This window comes from Acomys russatus, chromosome X (assembly GCF_903995435.1).
Source record: "Acomys russatus chromosome X, mAcoRus1.1, whole genome shotgun sequence".
NCBI lineage: Eukaryota > Metazoa > Chordata > Mammalia > Rodentia > Muridae > Acomys > Acomys russatus.
Genome location: NC_067169.1, coordinates 1318357 through 1336347, shown reverse-complemented (window position 1 = coordinate 1336347; position 17991 = coordinate 1318357). Strand labels below are relative to the sequence as shown.

General features: G+C 41.0%; 1 protein-coding gene across 14 annotated transcripts in view; it reads left to right on the top strand.

Moving 5' to 3' along the window:
- The window catches only part of Sh3kbp1 (SH3 domain containing kinase binding protein 1), a 351985-nt gene that overhangs the window by 247264 nt on the left and 86730 nt on the right, over positions 1–17991 (top strand). The gene's annotated exons all lie outside the window — the stretch shown is intronic.

The window sequence follows — 17991 nt, the reverse complement described above, 5'->3', positions numbered from 1 at the left end:
GGGATGAATACTGCGGCATTAAGTAGGTAAAGGCGGTTTTAAAAATCCACCTGCAATAGTTAAGAATCCACAGGAGGGGAGGTTTTAGCAAGAATTTAGAAAGAAAATACACCACACTTTTTTTCCTTTGGTTTGCTGAAAGTGGGAAAAAATGGATTCTAAGTCTGTAAAAACCCTGCTGACATTATAGAAAAATTCTTACCTCTTCTTTTAAGTTGATGTGCAACCCAAAATTCATTGAGATGATTATAAACTATCATAAAATGAATAGTTTCATCCAAGCTGGTTAAATATGTATTTTGATGTGCCTATTTATTGTATTTATGAGTTGAGGTCAAAGAGCTGAATTGCTGCGCTCCACATCAGTTATGTTTGCTGTTTGAGTCTCCACTGTCCCCACATGCTGTGGATGTTTCCTTTCACTGTCAGCTAAGGTGATTAGCTCTGGCCTGCTTTCTGCACCATGGCAGGAGTCAGAGCAGGCGCTGGCCTCCTTTTCGGCTCTAGAATGTCATTTGCGTGGCTTTCTAGAAAATGAGTCAGACACCTTTAGTGGGCGTCTGTGAGACCTCTTTGATTCCTGAAATAAGGTGCAAAGACCTGGACTATTTGTGTGTCCCTGGAAACTAGGATGAGATGCGGTAACCTGGTTTGTTTTTTAATTTATTTAGAAAGAAGGCTATGGATTTAGGAACATTTCTCCTTGTGTAGAACACACCTGTGTTTAGTTGTTTATTTCTAGACCCTTAAAAATAGCTCCTGCGTCTGTGTTTCTACCACCTCCTTCCCACTTTCTGATTGATGTTCAGAGTGTTCAGGAAGGTTCAGAAGCCTCTGGGTGTGGTTTCTGTCTTTCTTCATTTCTTTTTCCCTTTTTAAAAGGTTATTTAGAGACAGAGTCTCTCATGTTAGCACCAGCTAGCCTTAAAGTTACTATGCAGCTGAGACTGGCCTTGAATTCCTCATTCCTCTCTCCTCTATTGCCAGACTGCTGGGGTTACAGGCATGTGCCACAATACCCAGCCAGCCCCGGGTTTTTAACTGGAGAAGCTCCCTGGAGAACAGCTAAAGGTAGCTTTGGAGAACAAGTTTATGGCTCCACAGTTGAGGGTAGCTACAACTGGAGCATGTGCTTACTGTGACAAGCACCCACTGAGGGCAGAGTAAACCCTGTTGGAACAATGATCCTATTCTTAAGAGAGATGCCCCTCCCTGAATTTAGGAGGAAGTGTTTCCTACTGACCTCTTCATATACAGTGTTCATAAAACAGCTGTCATGGATAGCCTATTCCCGTGCCATGCAGTCTTCATTGTTAGAAACCTGTTTGAAAGCATTAAAGTGGGTGTTTAGGAATATAATAGTGTTGGCCAGAGTGGTGGGGATGGCAGGAAGAGAATAGAGATAGACGATATGAAATACCACTCATGTTCATGGAAGAAAACCAAGATATACCCTAAAGAGGGAGGGAAACACATGGAACTACATAAAAACTATTGTTTTTGTTTCTGGCACAACTAACTGCAGGAGAATGGAAATGCTTCCGTGGATCATAAGGATTATTTTCTGATGTTCACTGGGAGCAAATTTATTTATTTTATTTAATTAATCTAACAAATGTAATTTATTTGTACGTTGTCTTCTTCCCGTTACAATCTTCATTCATTCATTCATTCATTCATTCATTGAAATACATTTGCGATATACCAGAAGCTATGCTAGGAGATAGGATTACACGGGTGAACACAAATTCCAAACTTGGAGGTTTGCTTTTTCCTTGTTCCAAATATTTCAAACTAGACATACTGTGAAGGTGGAGTCAGAATTAAGTACTAAACCACCCAGCTTCTTTCCTAGCTGCTTTAACATGTCTCCATGTGTCCCTTTTTTTCTCAGGCACTGTTTCCTTGAACAGTTACTATTCTCTAGATGTGCCTGCAGGGCCACAGCCTCCCAGTACAGGCTTCTTGGCAGCCATTAGCAAAAGTTCAGATCCCTCAACCCCATCCTTTCTCCTCGGGGGGGGGGGTCCTGTGGAAAGCTAACACACTGAAGCATCCTCACAGCAGCCATGGGAGTCACACAGGACCATGAGTCTTCTTTCCGTATCACAGAAGAACAAAGACCCAAAAGCAAGCATAGAAATGGGTCTTTCAAAAACCTCCCAGCTAGTCACCAGAAGAATTGGGACAGGAGTCTTTTGACTCCTTGATGAATGTTCTTGGGACCTGGAGGCCAGACAGTGTGGTAACTCTGGACAGCGTTTATTTACTGGGGGCTGCTAGATGTTTGTGGTAGGTGCAGCCTAGCCAGTCCCAGCCATGACTACTATCTACTCACTGAGAGTCATCCAGTGTTGCTTGATATCCAGGGCTAGCATCTGCAGTTTCCTTCTTGATTATTGATACCATTCTTACCAATCAGAAGAGCAATCGTACCATTATATCACCATGTTTCTGACCTATTAGAACCTATTACTTTCCAGCTAGCCAGTCAAAAGGAAAGAACGGACCAGCTCAAGCTAATGTCAATTATTTAGAAAATAGTTGTATTAGTTCATTGAGAGTTTAATACAATGTATTTTGATCGTATTCACTCCAACTCTTCCCTAAGTCATCTTCTTTCCAAATTTGTGTCATTTTCTAAAAATTCCTCAAGGTTAAGATTCTGCTACCTAAGTATCCTTGGATATATGCTCTTTCACTAGATAGGTACAGCAAGAGCGACACTCTCAGAGGAAACTGTCTCTCCCTCTTCTAGGAGCTGACAAGTGCCAGCAGTCCCACAGTTTCGGGTGGGATTATGCATCAAGTGCCCCCTCCCTTCCCTGTGTGCTGGGATTTGGTTTGGCTTGAGCTTGCACAGGGTTTGTATATACTATTGCAACTGCTGTGAGTTCACATGTGCACAACTGCCATGTGGGTTCACATGATAGTGTTCCCCTGGAGTCATCCACCACCTCTTGCACTCTTTCCACTCCCTTTTCCACTAAGATCTCAGAGCCTTGGGAGGAGGGTTGTAGTATGTATTTTACTTAGGTGTAAATAACACCAAAGACCTTAAAAAAAAAGATATATGGAGGCTGAGTGTGGTGGCGCAGGCCTTTAATCCCAGCACTTGGGAGGCACAGGCAGGTGGATCGTTGTGAGTTCAAGGCCAGCCTGGTCTACAAAGTGAGTTCAGGACAGCCAGGGCTACACAGAGAATACGCACGTATTCTAGATAGGAGAGAAAAAGAGGTTAATGGGAACAGGAGAAGTAGACCTTTTTAGACTCAGTTTTTTAGAACGATTCCACTGGGGTGGTCGGCAGAATTCCAGCAGACCTGTTAAACCACAAACCAGCAATTCAGCAAAGGTGATTGCAACTGCACCTGATGGAACCCAGAGCAGCACCCTGAACCCAGAACCTTGAAGTGTTCACTGGAGCGGTTGCCTCTAGGAGCATCTCGAAGTGGAGTGATAACAGCCAAGACCAAAAAGCCCCACCTCTTCTTTTGGGCCCGTGTATGTATGTATGTGTGTGTGTATGTATGTGTGTATGTATGTATATGTATAAATATGTGTGTGCAAATACATATATGTATATGTGTGTATATATGTATGTGTGTGTATGTATCACATATCCTTTCAGAGAGTTCATACTAGGATGTTTATCAGTTAGCAAAGACTATGCCCTCACAAGAGGCAGTTCCTTTTCTAGTGGACAAAATCACCTGTTTTCTCACAAATTTGTTTTCAGTGGAAAAACACCGCACACCTTTCACAAGTCTGTTTCACACCTCACACTTGGGATCATCTTTACATCCAGTATACCAGAGGCTAACAACTAAAAGTCCATTGCTAGGTATGTTATTATTTTTTTAAGACAGGATCTTATATAGCCTAGGCTCACATCAAACTCATTATGCAGGCAAAGTTGACCTTGATTCTCCTGCTACTGCCTCCAGCGTGTTGGGATTACAAGCATGTCACACTAAACTTGGTTTACATGTTTCTGCGGATGAAATCGAGGGCCTTGTGAATGTTAGGCCAGCAGTCTTACCAACTGTGCCACATCCGAAGTCCTTAATGTCAATTCCTTCTGTGTGTAAAGCACACCCTCCATTTGCTGACTTCTGCTTTCTTCCCATATGGAGTATATTTTGGTGGTATCTTTTCTTGTAGGTCTGAGGGTTACTTAGTTCTCTGTGTGCTGTTACTATTACCAAAAGAAAGAAAGACCGGAGGCTTGATCTTTCTAAGTCCTTCAGAGATGGCATGCTCTAATGTTTCAATACCTAGTTTTTCATTCTTCCACCCTTCTTCACTAACCCCTTAATTACCTGAAATGTCTATGTATAGGGAAGATGGTTTTAGGATTCCTGGCCTCTTATAATAAGTAAGGTTGCTTCCACAAATACAAGTAAATTTGAGGATCTTGGGAAAGATCTTTAGCTTGGTAGCAAAAAAGCCACTCAACTGAATAGATTGCTGGCCTTGACCCTTCTGTTCAGAATTGCTGAAGCTTTTAGCAGAGCTAAAACGCTAAGATTAAAGGAGGTTCAATGGGTGAGGAGTAAATTAGCAGGTGTCACCCTGAAGATGATGGCATGCTGACAGCACCATTAGAAGGACATGGTTTATGAGTGAATGAGGAAGTTAAGCACAGGTCTGAGATCATCTGAGTTTACACACATTTGAAAATATCAGTGCTCAGCAAATGATTCATTTATATCATAGAATGTTTTTTCTTACATAGGACCCATCTTCTTAGACTGTGTATGTCCTTATCTGAGACGTAAGTCACAGTGTATATATCCCTCAGAGTATTAGAAACCCAAAGGAACATAACTTATTTCTATCTCTCTTCCTTTTAAAAGTGGATGGGCTACTAGGATGGAGAAGAGAATTGTGATTCCCTAAATGCATTTCATAGAAACTCATTCTCGCTGGGCTTGTGTATATACCTTTTCAGACAGAATTGTAAATGAGATGAAAATTTAAGGCTTGGGGAAGGAGAGATTTTTCTTTTGGCTTACTAATAGCCAAGAAATATACTTCCTTCCTTTGTAAAGTGGGTAGATGAGTTTATGGATGACACAAATTCCCAGGCTCATATGCCTTCACTAATTAGATGAACCTGTCTAAAAGGACCCTCAAATTATTTGTTGAATCTGAGTTTCGTACTACAAAGTGCGAATCTTCTTTTTTTTTTTTTAAGTACAAATCTTCAATTGCAGGACATAGCATTCTTCACAATATCATCCTGAAACACTGCTTCTGCTTTCTATTTCTGTTTTATTTTTATTTTATTTTATTTGATTAATTTATTCATATTACATCTCAAGTGTTATCCCATCCCTTGTATCCTCCCATTCCTCCCTCCCTCTCATTTTCCCCTTACTCCCCTCCCCTATGACTGTGACTGAGGGGGATTACCTCCCCCTGTATATGCTCATAGGGTATCAAGTCTCTTCTTGTTAGCCTGCCATCCTTCCTCTGAGTACAGTAAACTTCGAACCCCTACCCAGATCTAGCCAATGGACAGGACATTCTCCACAGTTGAGTGGAGAGTGGGGTCTGACTTTCACACGAACTCTGGTGCCCCATATTTGACCATGTCCCCTGGATGGAGAGGCCTGGTGGCACTCAGAGGAAGGATAGCAGGCTACCAAGAAAAGACTTGATACTCTATTTCTGTTTTTAAGTTTATCTCTACTTATGTTCATGTGAGTGGTATGTGCGTGCGTGCGTGTGTGCATGCATGCGTGTGTGTGTGTGTTCATGCCTATGAAGGGCAGAAAAGGATGCTAGAGCCTCTGAAGTGCAAGTTCCAGGTGCCTGTGTTCTGTCTGATTTGGTGCCAGGAATTGACCTGCAGTCCTCTGCAAGAGTAAGAACTGCTCTTAGCTACTGAGCCATCTCTCTAACTCAAGCTATAATTACTCTTATCATTTTTTTACTTTTTAAAAATTGGGAGGCAGAGCCTGGCGGATCGCTGTGAGTTTGCGGCCAGCCTGGTCTCCAAAGTGAGTCCAGGACAGCCAAGGCTACACAGAGAAACCCTGTCTCCAAAAACCAATATATATTATTGGTATATGGGGGCATGGGTCTGCCTCAGCTTGAGTATGGAGGTTAGGGGACAATTTGCAGGAGTCTGTTCTTTCCTTCTACCTTATGGGTCCCAGGAATCAAAACCAGGTCACCAAGCTTTGCAGCAAGTTTCTTTACTCACTGGACCCAGTGTGCCATTTTACTGACCTTACCCCTGCCACATTCTATTGGCAATATACAGCTTTGGGTAAGCTGCTCATCTTTCCTTGCCTCGGTTTCTACATGTCTGAATCATGGGCAGTAACAGCACTCCTGGCATTGCAAAGAGAAAACAAATTATAATGGGTGCTGTGGTTTGAATATCTCCCTCAGAGTTCTTGCCTTCAAAGCTTAATTTTCAGGACAACAATTGAGATAGGACTTAAAAAAAAATGATTAGGGTATGAGGGCCCTGCCTCAGGCTTACGTTAATGCCATTATTGTGGAAATGGTTGGCAGAGTAAGTTCCTGATAAAAGAATGAGTTCAGGCTCCCCTCCCCTTTTTCTTGCCCATGCTTTCTTGCTTTCCCATCATCATTTATCCTGGGACAACATAGCAAGGTGCAGGCCCTTCAGCCTTTGGTGTCTCCTCTTTTGCTTGTAAGAACTAAATCTGTTCTTTGTCATTTATCCAATGTCAAGCATTCTATTATAGCAGTACAAAACAGACTAACACAATAGGCAAAGCACTTAGAAAGCCTGGCCATAGTAACTGTTATATAAATGTTAGCAGCTATTATTTCCTGATGATAAATTGCTAACTGTAATGCTGCATCAGTGTGTTTTGAGGGCATTTAAGGGATGGTGCTAATTTAGTCTCCCCACAGGAGTGTCTGTGAATGTTTCCCTCCCCTTGTCATCCCAGGATATTACCATTCTTTTTGTTCTCTGCTAATATCTTTAACCTCTGCTAATTTGGCATTCTGAAAATTATTACTGAGCTTGAAATCTTTATGCATCATTTTCCAATTGATTTTTAGAAAACACCCTATATGCATGCCATTAACCTGTCATTTTTCATATTACAAATATTTTTCTTAGTTTATGACTCATGGAGATATTTAAGTAAAAAGTCATTAAAATAAATACCTTTTATACTCACAATTTCCTCATGTTATAGTTAACTGTATGGTGAAATAAAATTTATCATTTTAAGGAGAGTTTTACTTAAGGCTTTTATGTTTGGAGCCCGAGGTGGAAAGAGAGTAGCTGGTGATTAAATGCATTCCTTTTCTGCCTTCCTCAGGGCTTTCAGGGGTTCTATTTAAAGCTTCAACCCTTCGGTATTTCTGATATTGGCATTTAGAGAGCCCCTGGGATTCTGCATGGATTCTTACAAGGATCCTCCTGTCCTAGAGGAGGGCTTGGCAAGCTTCAGTAAAGGGCCAGAAAGCAAGTATTTTTAGGCTTTGTGGGCCATTCAGTCTCTTCAGCAACTGCTCCTCTGACATTGTACGGGGAAAGAAGCTGTAGAGGTAAATGAGTGTGTTTGGTTGAGTTCCAACGACACCTTATGGACGTTTAAATTTGAGTATCATGTCATTTTCACATTTCTTGAAACTTAATTAATTCTTCTCTAAAAAATTTAAAAGTTTAAAAACTATTTTTAGCTCTTGGCCCATAAGCTGCAATTTGCTGATCTATGAAAGAGAATATCTGGAAGTAGCCAATTTTTTGTTTTGTTTTTCAAGACAGGGTTTCTCTGTGTAACAGCCCTGGCTGTCCTGAAACTCACTATGTAGACCAGGCTGGCCTCGTACTCACAGATCCACCGGCATCTGCCTCCCAAGTGCTGGGATTAAAGCCATGCACCACCACCACCTAACCAGCCAATTAATTTTCAACAGAAATGCAAAGATACTTTTAAGAGTTTAAATCTTGCGCTAGAGAGGTGGCTCCATGGATAAAGGCACTTGCCTCTAAGCCTAACAGCCCGAGTTTCATCCCTGGGACCCACATGATAGAAGGAGAAAACCAAATCCTGAAAGTTATCCTCTGACCTCCACATTTATGCACTGTCATGCTGCGTACACATACAACAAACACACACTTTTTAAATCTTTTCAAGCAATGGCATTGGCATGAACAAAACATGGACTTTAATCTAAACCCCACACGCTATGCAAAAATTAACTCAAAATGGACCATAAGTCTACATGTGAAATGCAAGCCATAGTTATTCATGAAAGTGTAGGAGAGTTGTTAGACAGTGTACACATATAAAAAACGATGTTAAATTGGATGTCAGCAAAATTGAAAATGTTGCTTCTTCCAGGACATTGGTTTTTTTTTTAAAAAGATTAATTAATTTATTATTATATATATAGTGTTCTGCTTGCATGCACACCTCCACACCAGAAGAGGGCACCAGATCTCATTATAGATGGTTGTGAGCTACCATGTGGTTGCTGGGAATTGAACTTAGGACCTTTAAGAAGAGCTGGCAGTGCTTTCAACTGCTGAGCCATCTCTCCAGCCCCCTTCCGAGACATTGTTAAGTGAATATTTGTGGGTCTGGCTTTACTACATAGGCCTCAGAGTCACTGTGTTCATCTAGTGGCTGCCCAGTGTATAATTACATGTTTCAAGGCCGTAGTTTTATCCTGCTTCTTCCTAAAATTCCTTTGTAATATAAAGTCATGGATCTCTTACACTGCTCCTGCCTATGTGTTCTTTCTCCCCGATGGTGAGTGGAAGATATTGTCATAATCTTCTGGTCTGAGGTAGACCCAGCAGAGGGCTAGAGTTTGGCCTGAGATCTGTAATTTTTCACTCACTGCACTGACCTGGAGGCTAACTCAGCTAAATGTAGATTAAAAAAAAAAAAAAAAAGGCTGCACACAGTTTTTAGGCCAGCAAATAAGCTTTCAAATGGGAGGAAAAATTCTTAAAAGAAATGTAGATTGGTCCCAGTGGAGAATGGTAGCAGAAGGCAGGAATTTCCTAGTGGCTACTGCAGCTGTCTTGCTTGGTGTTTCTGGCACTTCAGAATGCACATGTCTGTGCCCTTTATCTCCTTCCTTCCCAGTCCTTTTCTGTACAATGAGTATAAACACTTCTTTCCGATGGACGTACTGCCCTCTTTGCATGTCCTTGAGGTGACAGAACAGCTATGAAAATTGCTCAAAACATAAGGAAAGGTGCTCTAGCTGGCACTGTCTTTAGCAATGTTGCAAAATGACTTCCTGCCATGTCCACTGTCCTTTTAATGGAAGAAAGACATGCATTTGAGTGCAGAGGCCATGCATTTCCCTAAATATAAATGAAAATGAAAACTCCAGCACCAGGACACATGCCCTTGAGAAGTAAACTGCACTTAGCTATGTGTTATAGATGAAGCAATGATGCCATTGGAAGTAGCTTTGAAGATTTGCCATGCAGCAGCCATTTCAATGTAAATTACGAAGTAAATAGAAAATGAAGACTGTCTGTCAAAACTTACTATTACCTAAGTTCAAATATTGAATTATGTTTAAATAGGCAGGAGAACTGTGAAAGTGCCCCCTAAATGATTTTTATTTTGTGAATGACTTATGCATATGCTCTCATATGCAGTTTATATTTCTTTCCCAGCTTAAAGTCAGATGAAAAAGACATGGGAAAGACCCTGTCGGTATCACACCCTTTCCATGTGAGCATTGGCTTTTGAGGTGGCCTTATGGAGCATGAAAGTAGTTTATTCTGTTATTCAGAAGAAAGACTAAAGCACAAGCATTTTTTGAGAAGACTTAAGATTATGTGTTGCTCAGATAAAGTAAAAAAAAAAAACAATTTTCATATAGTTGTTCTATTGTCAGGTCCCAAAGAAGCCTGGGACAAGTCTCACTCATACCTGTGGCTCCTTCCAGCACTTCTCCCTTGCCCCCTGCCCTTGGCCATGTCCTCTCTTGGCTCTTGTCCCCTCCCTTCTGTTCCTCACTGGCTCTCCCCCGACTCTGCCTCCTCTCATGGCCTGCATCAGTCTGGACCCTTCTAGGTGCCTCTGGATGTTTTCTCCCTCCAATCTACAATAAAGACGACTTCTCAACCACACATAGGAGCAGTCATGTCCTCATTTTCATTCAGTTATGCTCCAACTGTACAGCCAAGCCTTGACAGCCCCAGGAGGTGCCCATGAAGATTGCTGACCCTGGCATTGGAGCAACAGGACATGTCTGTTGGGTGCTGGTCTCTGAAGAGGTTCCAGGTAGAAAAGCCTTTTGTAAAAAGAGGGAAGATAGCTATTAGCATTGAGGTCTTTGGGTCTTCTGCTTTTGATAATCCTCTATTTAAATTTCTTAGGCCTTCTTCATTCTGGCCTGTGACTCTTTCATGCCTGTATGAGCTATGTTCTTTCTATGACAGCGGGTCATAGAAACCTGTGGGTCACAACCCCTTGGGAATTGAATGATCCTTTCGCAGGGATCATCTAAGCCCATTGGAAAACATAGATAACAGAAAAGAATTACAACTATGAAGTATCAACGAAGACAGTGTTATGGTTGGGGGTCACAAATGAGGAATTCTGTTAAAGGTTGCAGCATTAGGAAGGGTGAGAGCCACTGCTATGGAGACAAAGATTTAGGTTGGGCTTCTTGTCTTCGTTTCTTAAGATCTCTGGACTGAAAGCTTACCTTCTGTACCATTTCCTAACCCATGTGCTGTAAACAGGTTGTGAGAGGGTAAGGAAAGTGATCAGCCCAGCCTGCCTGTGCACATTTCAAGGGCCTTATGTGGTTGGAATTCGCTCCCTCCAGCCCCAGGTAATGGCTTCCAGCAATGTTTGGCCTCTAGAACTATATTACACAAACAGTATCATTTTATAGGTATGCATTACAAGAAGAAAGGTTAGGTGGTGTGTTTTTTCCCTATATTAAGATGTTTAATAGAGGCCCTGCTTTATCTTAGACTATACTTCACCTTCTTTGTTAGAAAATAGGAAATTCTCTCTTGCAGTAGCTCAGATTTGAAAAGATAAAGGTTAGAGCTCTCTTATTCTTCAAATACAGTTAATTCATTCCAATTAAAGAACTGAACCTCCTTTTTTTTCAAGACAGATTTTTCTCTGTTTATACCTGGCTGTCCTGGACTCACTTTGTAGACCAGGCTGACCTTGAGCTCACAGAGATCCCCCTGCCTCTGCCTCCTGAGTGCTGGGATTAAAGGCGTGTGCCACCATGCCTGGTTCAGAGCCAATCCTTTTAAAAACATATGACTTCTGGATATCAACACCAGAGTAAAGGGTTTTGGATAGACCCACACCCATCCTTGCTGTAGAGAACTCTAAGGTTTAACAGAATATACAGAGAAGCAGCTTCAAGTCATTGGACAGTATTTAATACAAGGACATGATTCTGGAGAAAAGGGAAGCATTGAAGTGACTTTTTTGCCTGGGGTATTTTATAGACTATAGCACCGGGCAGTACCCAAACAAAGAACAGCAGTCTCATGGGACAGAGGGAACAGAAAATGTAATGCAGGCTGTGGAGAAGGCTCAAATTTTCCTAGTAGAGAACTATAGAGAAGTGAGATATAAGAAGAGTTCTAGAAATCTGTGGAAAGCTCTTTTTGACTCTTGGCCAAATATTGTACTAAGAATCACTATAGCAAGACCCCATTGGACCACACAGAAAGCATGAACATGAGCTATATAGACATCCCAGAACTCACCAGGGGTGGGAGGCATCACAGTTCTTTTTACCCATAGTAGAAAAATGAGGGGCACTTAATACCTCTGGCAGCCAGTAGAGAACGTAGGAAATCCGGACAGAGGACTCATGCTACCCTAGCCTACTCTAGTGAAGCCCCAAACCAAGCTTTGGCTAGCCAGGCTAATCAGTAAATAACTGTTCCACCATAACAAAACTCAGTACTCTTTCCAGGAAGATAACAAAATCCAGTCTCTTTTGAGATCCTGTTATCCTAAAAGAGAAAAAAAAATACCTCACCATATGAAGAAGCAGGTTTGGTTTGGGTAGCTTGTAAAAGGCATGGCAGCATTTCTACGTACAGTTTTCAGACATCAGCATATGCAAATGTCCATCCTGATTTTATTTGCTATTTATTTAGTTATACAATATATAAAACAAAAAATTCAGTCACTAATACCAAAAGATATATAAATTGTTGCCTAATAAAGCCAGGGTTTTTTTTTAAGTGGATGGGCTTCCTAAAGCCACTAAAGAATGCTTCTTTAGATTGGTGCATGTTGCCATTTGAATATGGTATTTTTCTGAGTGGGGTTGTGCCATTTTCATGGTTAGGACTGTTTCTTGTGTCTCTGGGTCCCCCTCCCTAATTAACTGTGGTGTGCAAGCATTTCTTCTGACATGGAGACAGCATATAGTTCTCTTTTCTCTTTGAGACCTCATGAACTGAACCATGCTGTGAATGAGCTACATTAGTAACTGGCTTCTGGGCTCAGGAAATTCTGAACAACAGTCTCAGCCATACAGCATAATTGCATCTCTTGGGGAGATGCTAACAGGCAGGAACAGAGCAGAGTTGCTCCTGGGCTGCAGCTTCCATGGAGCGTTTCTGCACCCCTCTCCCAAGCTCCATGTGGAAGAAACTCATTAGTAATTAATGTTCAACAGCAGTTCTTTATTGTGAGTGAGTATCGAGAGTGTGAGGCTCTCCTTAGACACTGGGAGGCTCACTTGACAGCCATACTGAAATTGGTCAACCCTCAGTTTCTCCTTAAATCACATCTCAGCCTCCTGAGATGCTCACAAAAGAAGCCATGCTAGATAATTTCTAGACAATTTATGCTAGGGAGTCATCTGACCACTAGCAAGCAGTCTAGAATATAGTAGGCCTTCTCTTGGATTTGGACAAGGTGGTGAATCCATTCTTAACCTCCTTTGCATTTGGGGGGTTGAAAATACAATGTCCTAAGCTGCATGTTCCCCTTTGAACTAAATAAGACCTTTATAATTTCTGATAACATGTGATCCTATCTTTTTAACTTTTTCCTGTAACTACAGATGCTTTACAATTAAGTACAGATCAGCAAGTAAGCCTAACTGTAAGTGAAGCTTAACTTATGGAACTACCTGATTCCTATCTAACTTGATCTCACTTCTGTTGATTGAGAATAGAACTTTTGAAGTGTTTAGGGCTGACTCATTCCTGGAGAAAACTGATGACCCTGGTCTCAGCAGCCATTGACTGCCTGTAGCTCTTCATCTAGCAGTGGGCCTTGTGAAATGTCCCCCCATCAACACATGCATATTAATTGGTGTTGCCATTGTGCAGGTGTTAGTTAGGCAAGTATATTGTTGAAATGATATGGGTATAACTTCTCTTGTTGTGTCTAATATGTACTATCTCACAGAGGGCATCCTGGCTCTTACAGTCTTTCTGATCGCTCCTTTCCAATGTTCTCTGAGCCTTAAGAATAGGGATTCTGTTGCATATGTATCAATAGGGTGTGTGTGTGTGTGTGTGTGTGTGTGTGTGTGTGTGTGTGTGCACAAGGTATGTAACAATAATAATTTCAAAAGAAGAGGTAGGGAGATCCAAGATGGAGGTGCCCAACACAGTTTTTCAGTAGCAGGACTGCAGTGACTGCAAAGTGAGCAAGAAGCCATGTTGCAGATTACAAAATGTCAGTGTCTGTTTTCCCAGGTGAGAGGAGAACCCTGCTCTGGAAATGAGCAGTTCCAGCCTCTGGCCACCCAGCTATTCCCACCATTCTGGGGAAAGGTCCTGGGTTCAGGGGATACTCGGTTCCAGCCTCTGGTCCACAGCTCTGCCCATCTCCCTAAGAAGACCAGTCAGACCTCAGGAACATACAAGATTTCGCTCCAAGAAGGGCAACTTGAGCTCAGAGACCACGGAGCTAGTGAGCAAGTGGCGGGGCTGCTGACTCCAGGAGTTTCTCTAGCAAGCGGAGGACTCCTGGGTTCCTAAGGAGACCTGCTGGTCCTCACGATCATGCAGGTTAGAAACCCCAACTCCAGTCCTCTGCCTGTGGGTTTAACTGAGACACAGCCACTGGAGGAGAACAGTAGGATATTCCTGAAGATCCAGCAACCAGTCTGCAACCATACCTACCAGCCTGAGGAGGGCTGGACATCCAGGAATATTTAGCCTCCCACCCAGGGCTCTTCCCATACCCTCGAGAAATATACCTAGCACCAGGAACAAACAGCCAACCCCAGAGACAACCAGATGGCCAAAGGCTAGTGTGAGCACACAATCAACAAAATACAGAGCAAGATGGTACCTTGAGAACCCAGTTATCCCATGGCAAGCAGCCCTGGATACCCTCACACAGATGAAACACAAGAAAATGACCTTAAAACCATGCTTTTGAGGATTATAGAGGCATTTAAAAGGAAACAAATAAATCACTTAAAGAAGTACAGGGGAAAAAAGATATAGGCCCTTGAAGAAATGACAAAAAAAAAAAAAATCACTCAAGGATATACAGGAAAATACAAACAGATAAAAGAAATGAATAAAACAGTTCAAGACTTGAAAATGGAAAAAGAATCAAAGAAAACACAAACTGAGGAAATCGTGGAGATAGAAAACTTAGGGAAAAAAACAGGAACTACAGAGGTAAGCATCATCAACAGAATATAACACATGTAGAGAGAATCTCAGGTGTAGAAATGCAATTGAAGAAATCAATACATCTGTCAAAGAATATGTTAAATTCCCCCCCAAATCCTGACCCAAAACATATGAAAAATCAAGGATACTATGAAAAAATGAAACCTAAGAAAAATAGGAATAGAAAAAGAGAAGATTCTCAGCTTTAAGGCCCAGAAAATATTTTCAACAAAATCATAGAAGAAAATTTCCCCAACCTAAAGAAAGAGATGCCTAAAAACTCATGGAAACTGAACAATTCTCTACTCAGTGACCACCGTGTAAGAGAAGAAATAAAGAAATTAAAGACTTTCTATAATTCAATGAAAATGAAGGCATAAAATTACTAAACTTATGGGAGACAGTGAAAGCAGTGCTAAGAGGAAAGTTCATAGCACTATGTGCTCTCATAAAGAAATTGGAGAATTCTCATACTAGCAATTTAAAAGCACACCTAAAAGCTATAGAACAAAAGGAAGGAAACACACCCAAGAGTAGTAGACAGCAGGAAATAATCAAACTCAGTGCTGAAATTAATAACTTAGAAACAAAGTGAATAATACAAAGAATCAATGAAACCAAGAGCTGGTTCTTGAAAAAAAAAAAAAAAAAAAAAAAAAAAAAACAAGATAGACAAACCTTTAGCCATACTAACTAAAAGGTAGAGGGAAAGTATCCAAATTAACAAAATCAGAAATGAAAAGGAGGACATAACAATAGACACCGAAGAAATCCAAAGAATCGTTAGGTCTTAATTTCAAAAGCCTGTATTCCAAAAATTGGAAAACCTTAATGAAATGGACAATTTTCTTGATAGATTTTACATACCAAATTTCAACTACCAATTTCCCTTACGAACATTGACACAAAAATACTCAGTAAAGTACTTGCAAACCAAATCTAAGAACACATCAAATACATCATCCACCATGATCAAGTAGGCTTCATCCCAGGGATGCAGGGATGGTTGAACATATGAAAATCCATCGATGTAATCCACCATATAAATGAACTGAAAGGAAAAAATATCACATGATATTTCATTAGATGCGGAAAAAGACTTTGACAAAATACAACACCCCTTCATAATATAAGTCTTGGAGAGATCAAGGATACAGGCCATATACAGAAGGCCAATACCAAAATCAAATTAAATGGAGAGAAATTTGCATCAATTCCACTGGAATCAGGGACAAGACAAGGCTACCCACTCGCTCCATATCTCTTCAATATAGTACTTGAAGTTCTAGTTAGAGCAATAAGATAACTAAAGGAGATAAAGGGGATACAAATTGGAAAAAAAGAAGTCTCTATTCACAGATGATATAAAAGTATATATAAGTGACCCTAAAAATTCTACCAGAGCTGATAAACACCTTTAGCAAAGTGGCTGGATACAAAATTAACTCAAACAAATCAGTAGCCCTCCTGTATACAAATGACGAACAGACTAAGAAGGAAATTAGGGAAACAACACCCTTCACAATAGCCACAAATGATATAAAGTATCTTGGTGTAATTCTAAACGTAAGTGAAAGACCCGCATGACAAGAACTTCAAATTTCTGAAAAAAGAAATTGGAGAGATATCAAAAGATGAAAAGATGCCCATGCTCATGGATTGGTAGGATTAACATAATAAAAATGGCCATCTATCTATAGATTTGATGCAATTCCCATCAAAATACAACACAATTCTTTACCTTGAAAGAACAATTCTCAACTTCTTTTGGAAAAACAAAATTCCAGAATAGCTAAAAACAATCCTATACACTAAAAGAAGTTCGGGAAGTATCTCCATCCCTGACTTCAAGCTGAACTACAGAACAATAGTAGTAAAAACAGCATGGTACTGGCATAGAAACAGACCGGTTGATCAATGGAATCAAATTGAAGATCCAGAAATAAGCCCACACACCTAGGGACACTTGATTTTTTTTTTTTTTACAAAGAAGCCAAAACCATACAATGAAAGAAAGCATCTTCAACAAATGGTGCTTGTCCAACTGCATGTCTACATGTAGAAAAATGTAAATAGACCCTTGTTTATCACCTTGCATGAAACTAAAGCCCAAGTGGATCAAAGACCTTATCATAAAACCAGGAAAATAATCTATTAGAAGAAAAAATGGAAACCAGCCTTGAACTCATTGGCATAGGTGACAACTTCCTGAACTGAACACTAACAGTTCAGGCTCTAAGATCAACAATTAATAAATGGGACCTCATGAAACTGAAAAGCTTCTGTAAGGCAAAGGACACTGTCAACAGAACAAACAGCAGCTTACTGACTGGGAAAAGATCTTTACCAACCCTACATCTGACAAATGGCTAATATCCAAAATATATAAAGAACTGAAGAAATTAAATACCACCAAACCAAATAATTCAATTAAAAATGGGGTACCGAACTAAACAGAATTCTCAACAGAAGAATCTCAAATGGCCCAGAAGCTCTTAAAGAAATGCTCAACATCCTTAATTATCAGGGAAATGCAAATCAAAATGACTCTGATATTCCATCTTACACCCATCAGAATGGCTAAGATCAAAAACTCAAGTGACACCACATGCTGGCGAGAGTGTGGAGAAAGGGGAACACTCCTCCATTGCTGGTGGGAGTGCAAACTTTACAACCACTTTGGAAATCAATATGGTATTTTCTCAGAAAATTGGAAATAGTGCTACCTCAAGACCCAGCTATACTACTTCTGGACATATATACCCAAAAGATGCTTGAGGCCCATGATAGGCCCTCCTTGAATCTAGCTCAGATGGGGAAATAGAATAGACAGTGGAAGATGAAGTAGAGAGTGAACTGGATAGGAGAGGGTATGGGGAGGGAAATATGGGGGAGATTATACGTGAGGAGAGTAGGGAGGGGAAGTTTTAGGGCCTGAAGACAAAAGGGAAACCAAAGGTGGGGGCATCACTGAGACAAGATGTAGACCGACAACAAAGAAGGCTAAATTGAGGATATGGGGATGTCTCTAGCTGAGCCTTCTAGCAGCAGAGATTATGAGACTTAGGAGACCACCTTCTAGCCAGGCAGGACTTGTAGTGGTGGGAAGGGAACACCAATTCACCTACAAAACCTTTGACCTAAAATTTACCCTGCCTACAAGATGTGCAGAGACAATGAGGGAATGGCCAACCACTACCTGACCCAGCCTGAGACTCACCCCATAGGAGAGAGCCAACCCCTGATACCCTTCATAATACTGGGCTATGTTCACAGACAGGAGCCTATCTTGACCTTTCTCTCAGAGCTCACCTTCCAACAGCTGATTGAATCAGTTGCTGAGACTCAACAGCCAGACATTAGGCCCAAGCTTGGGA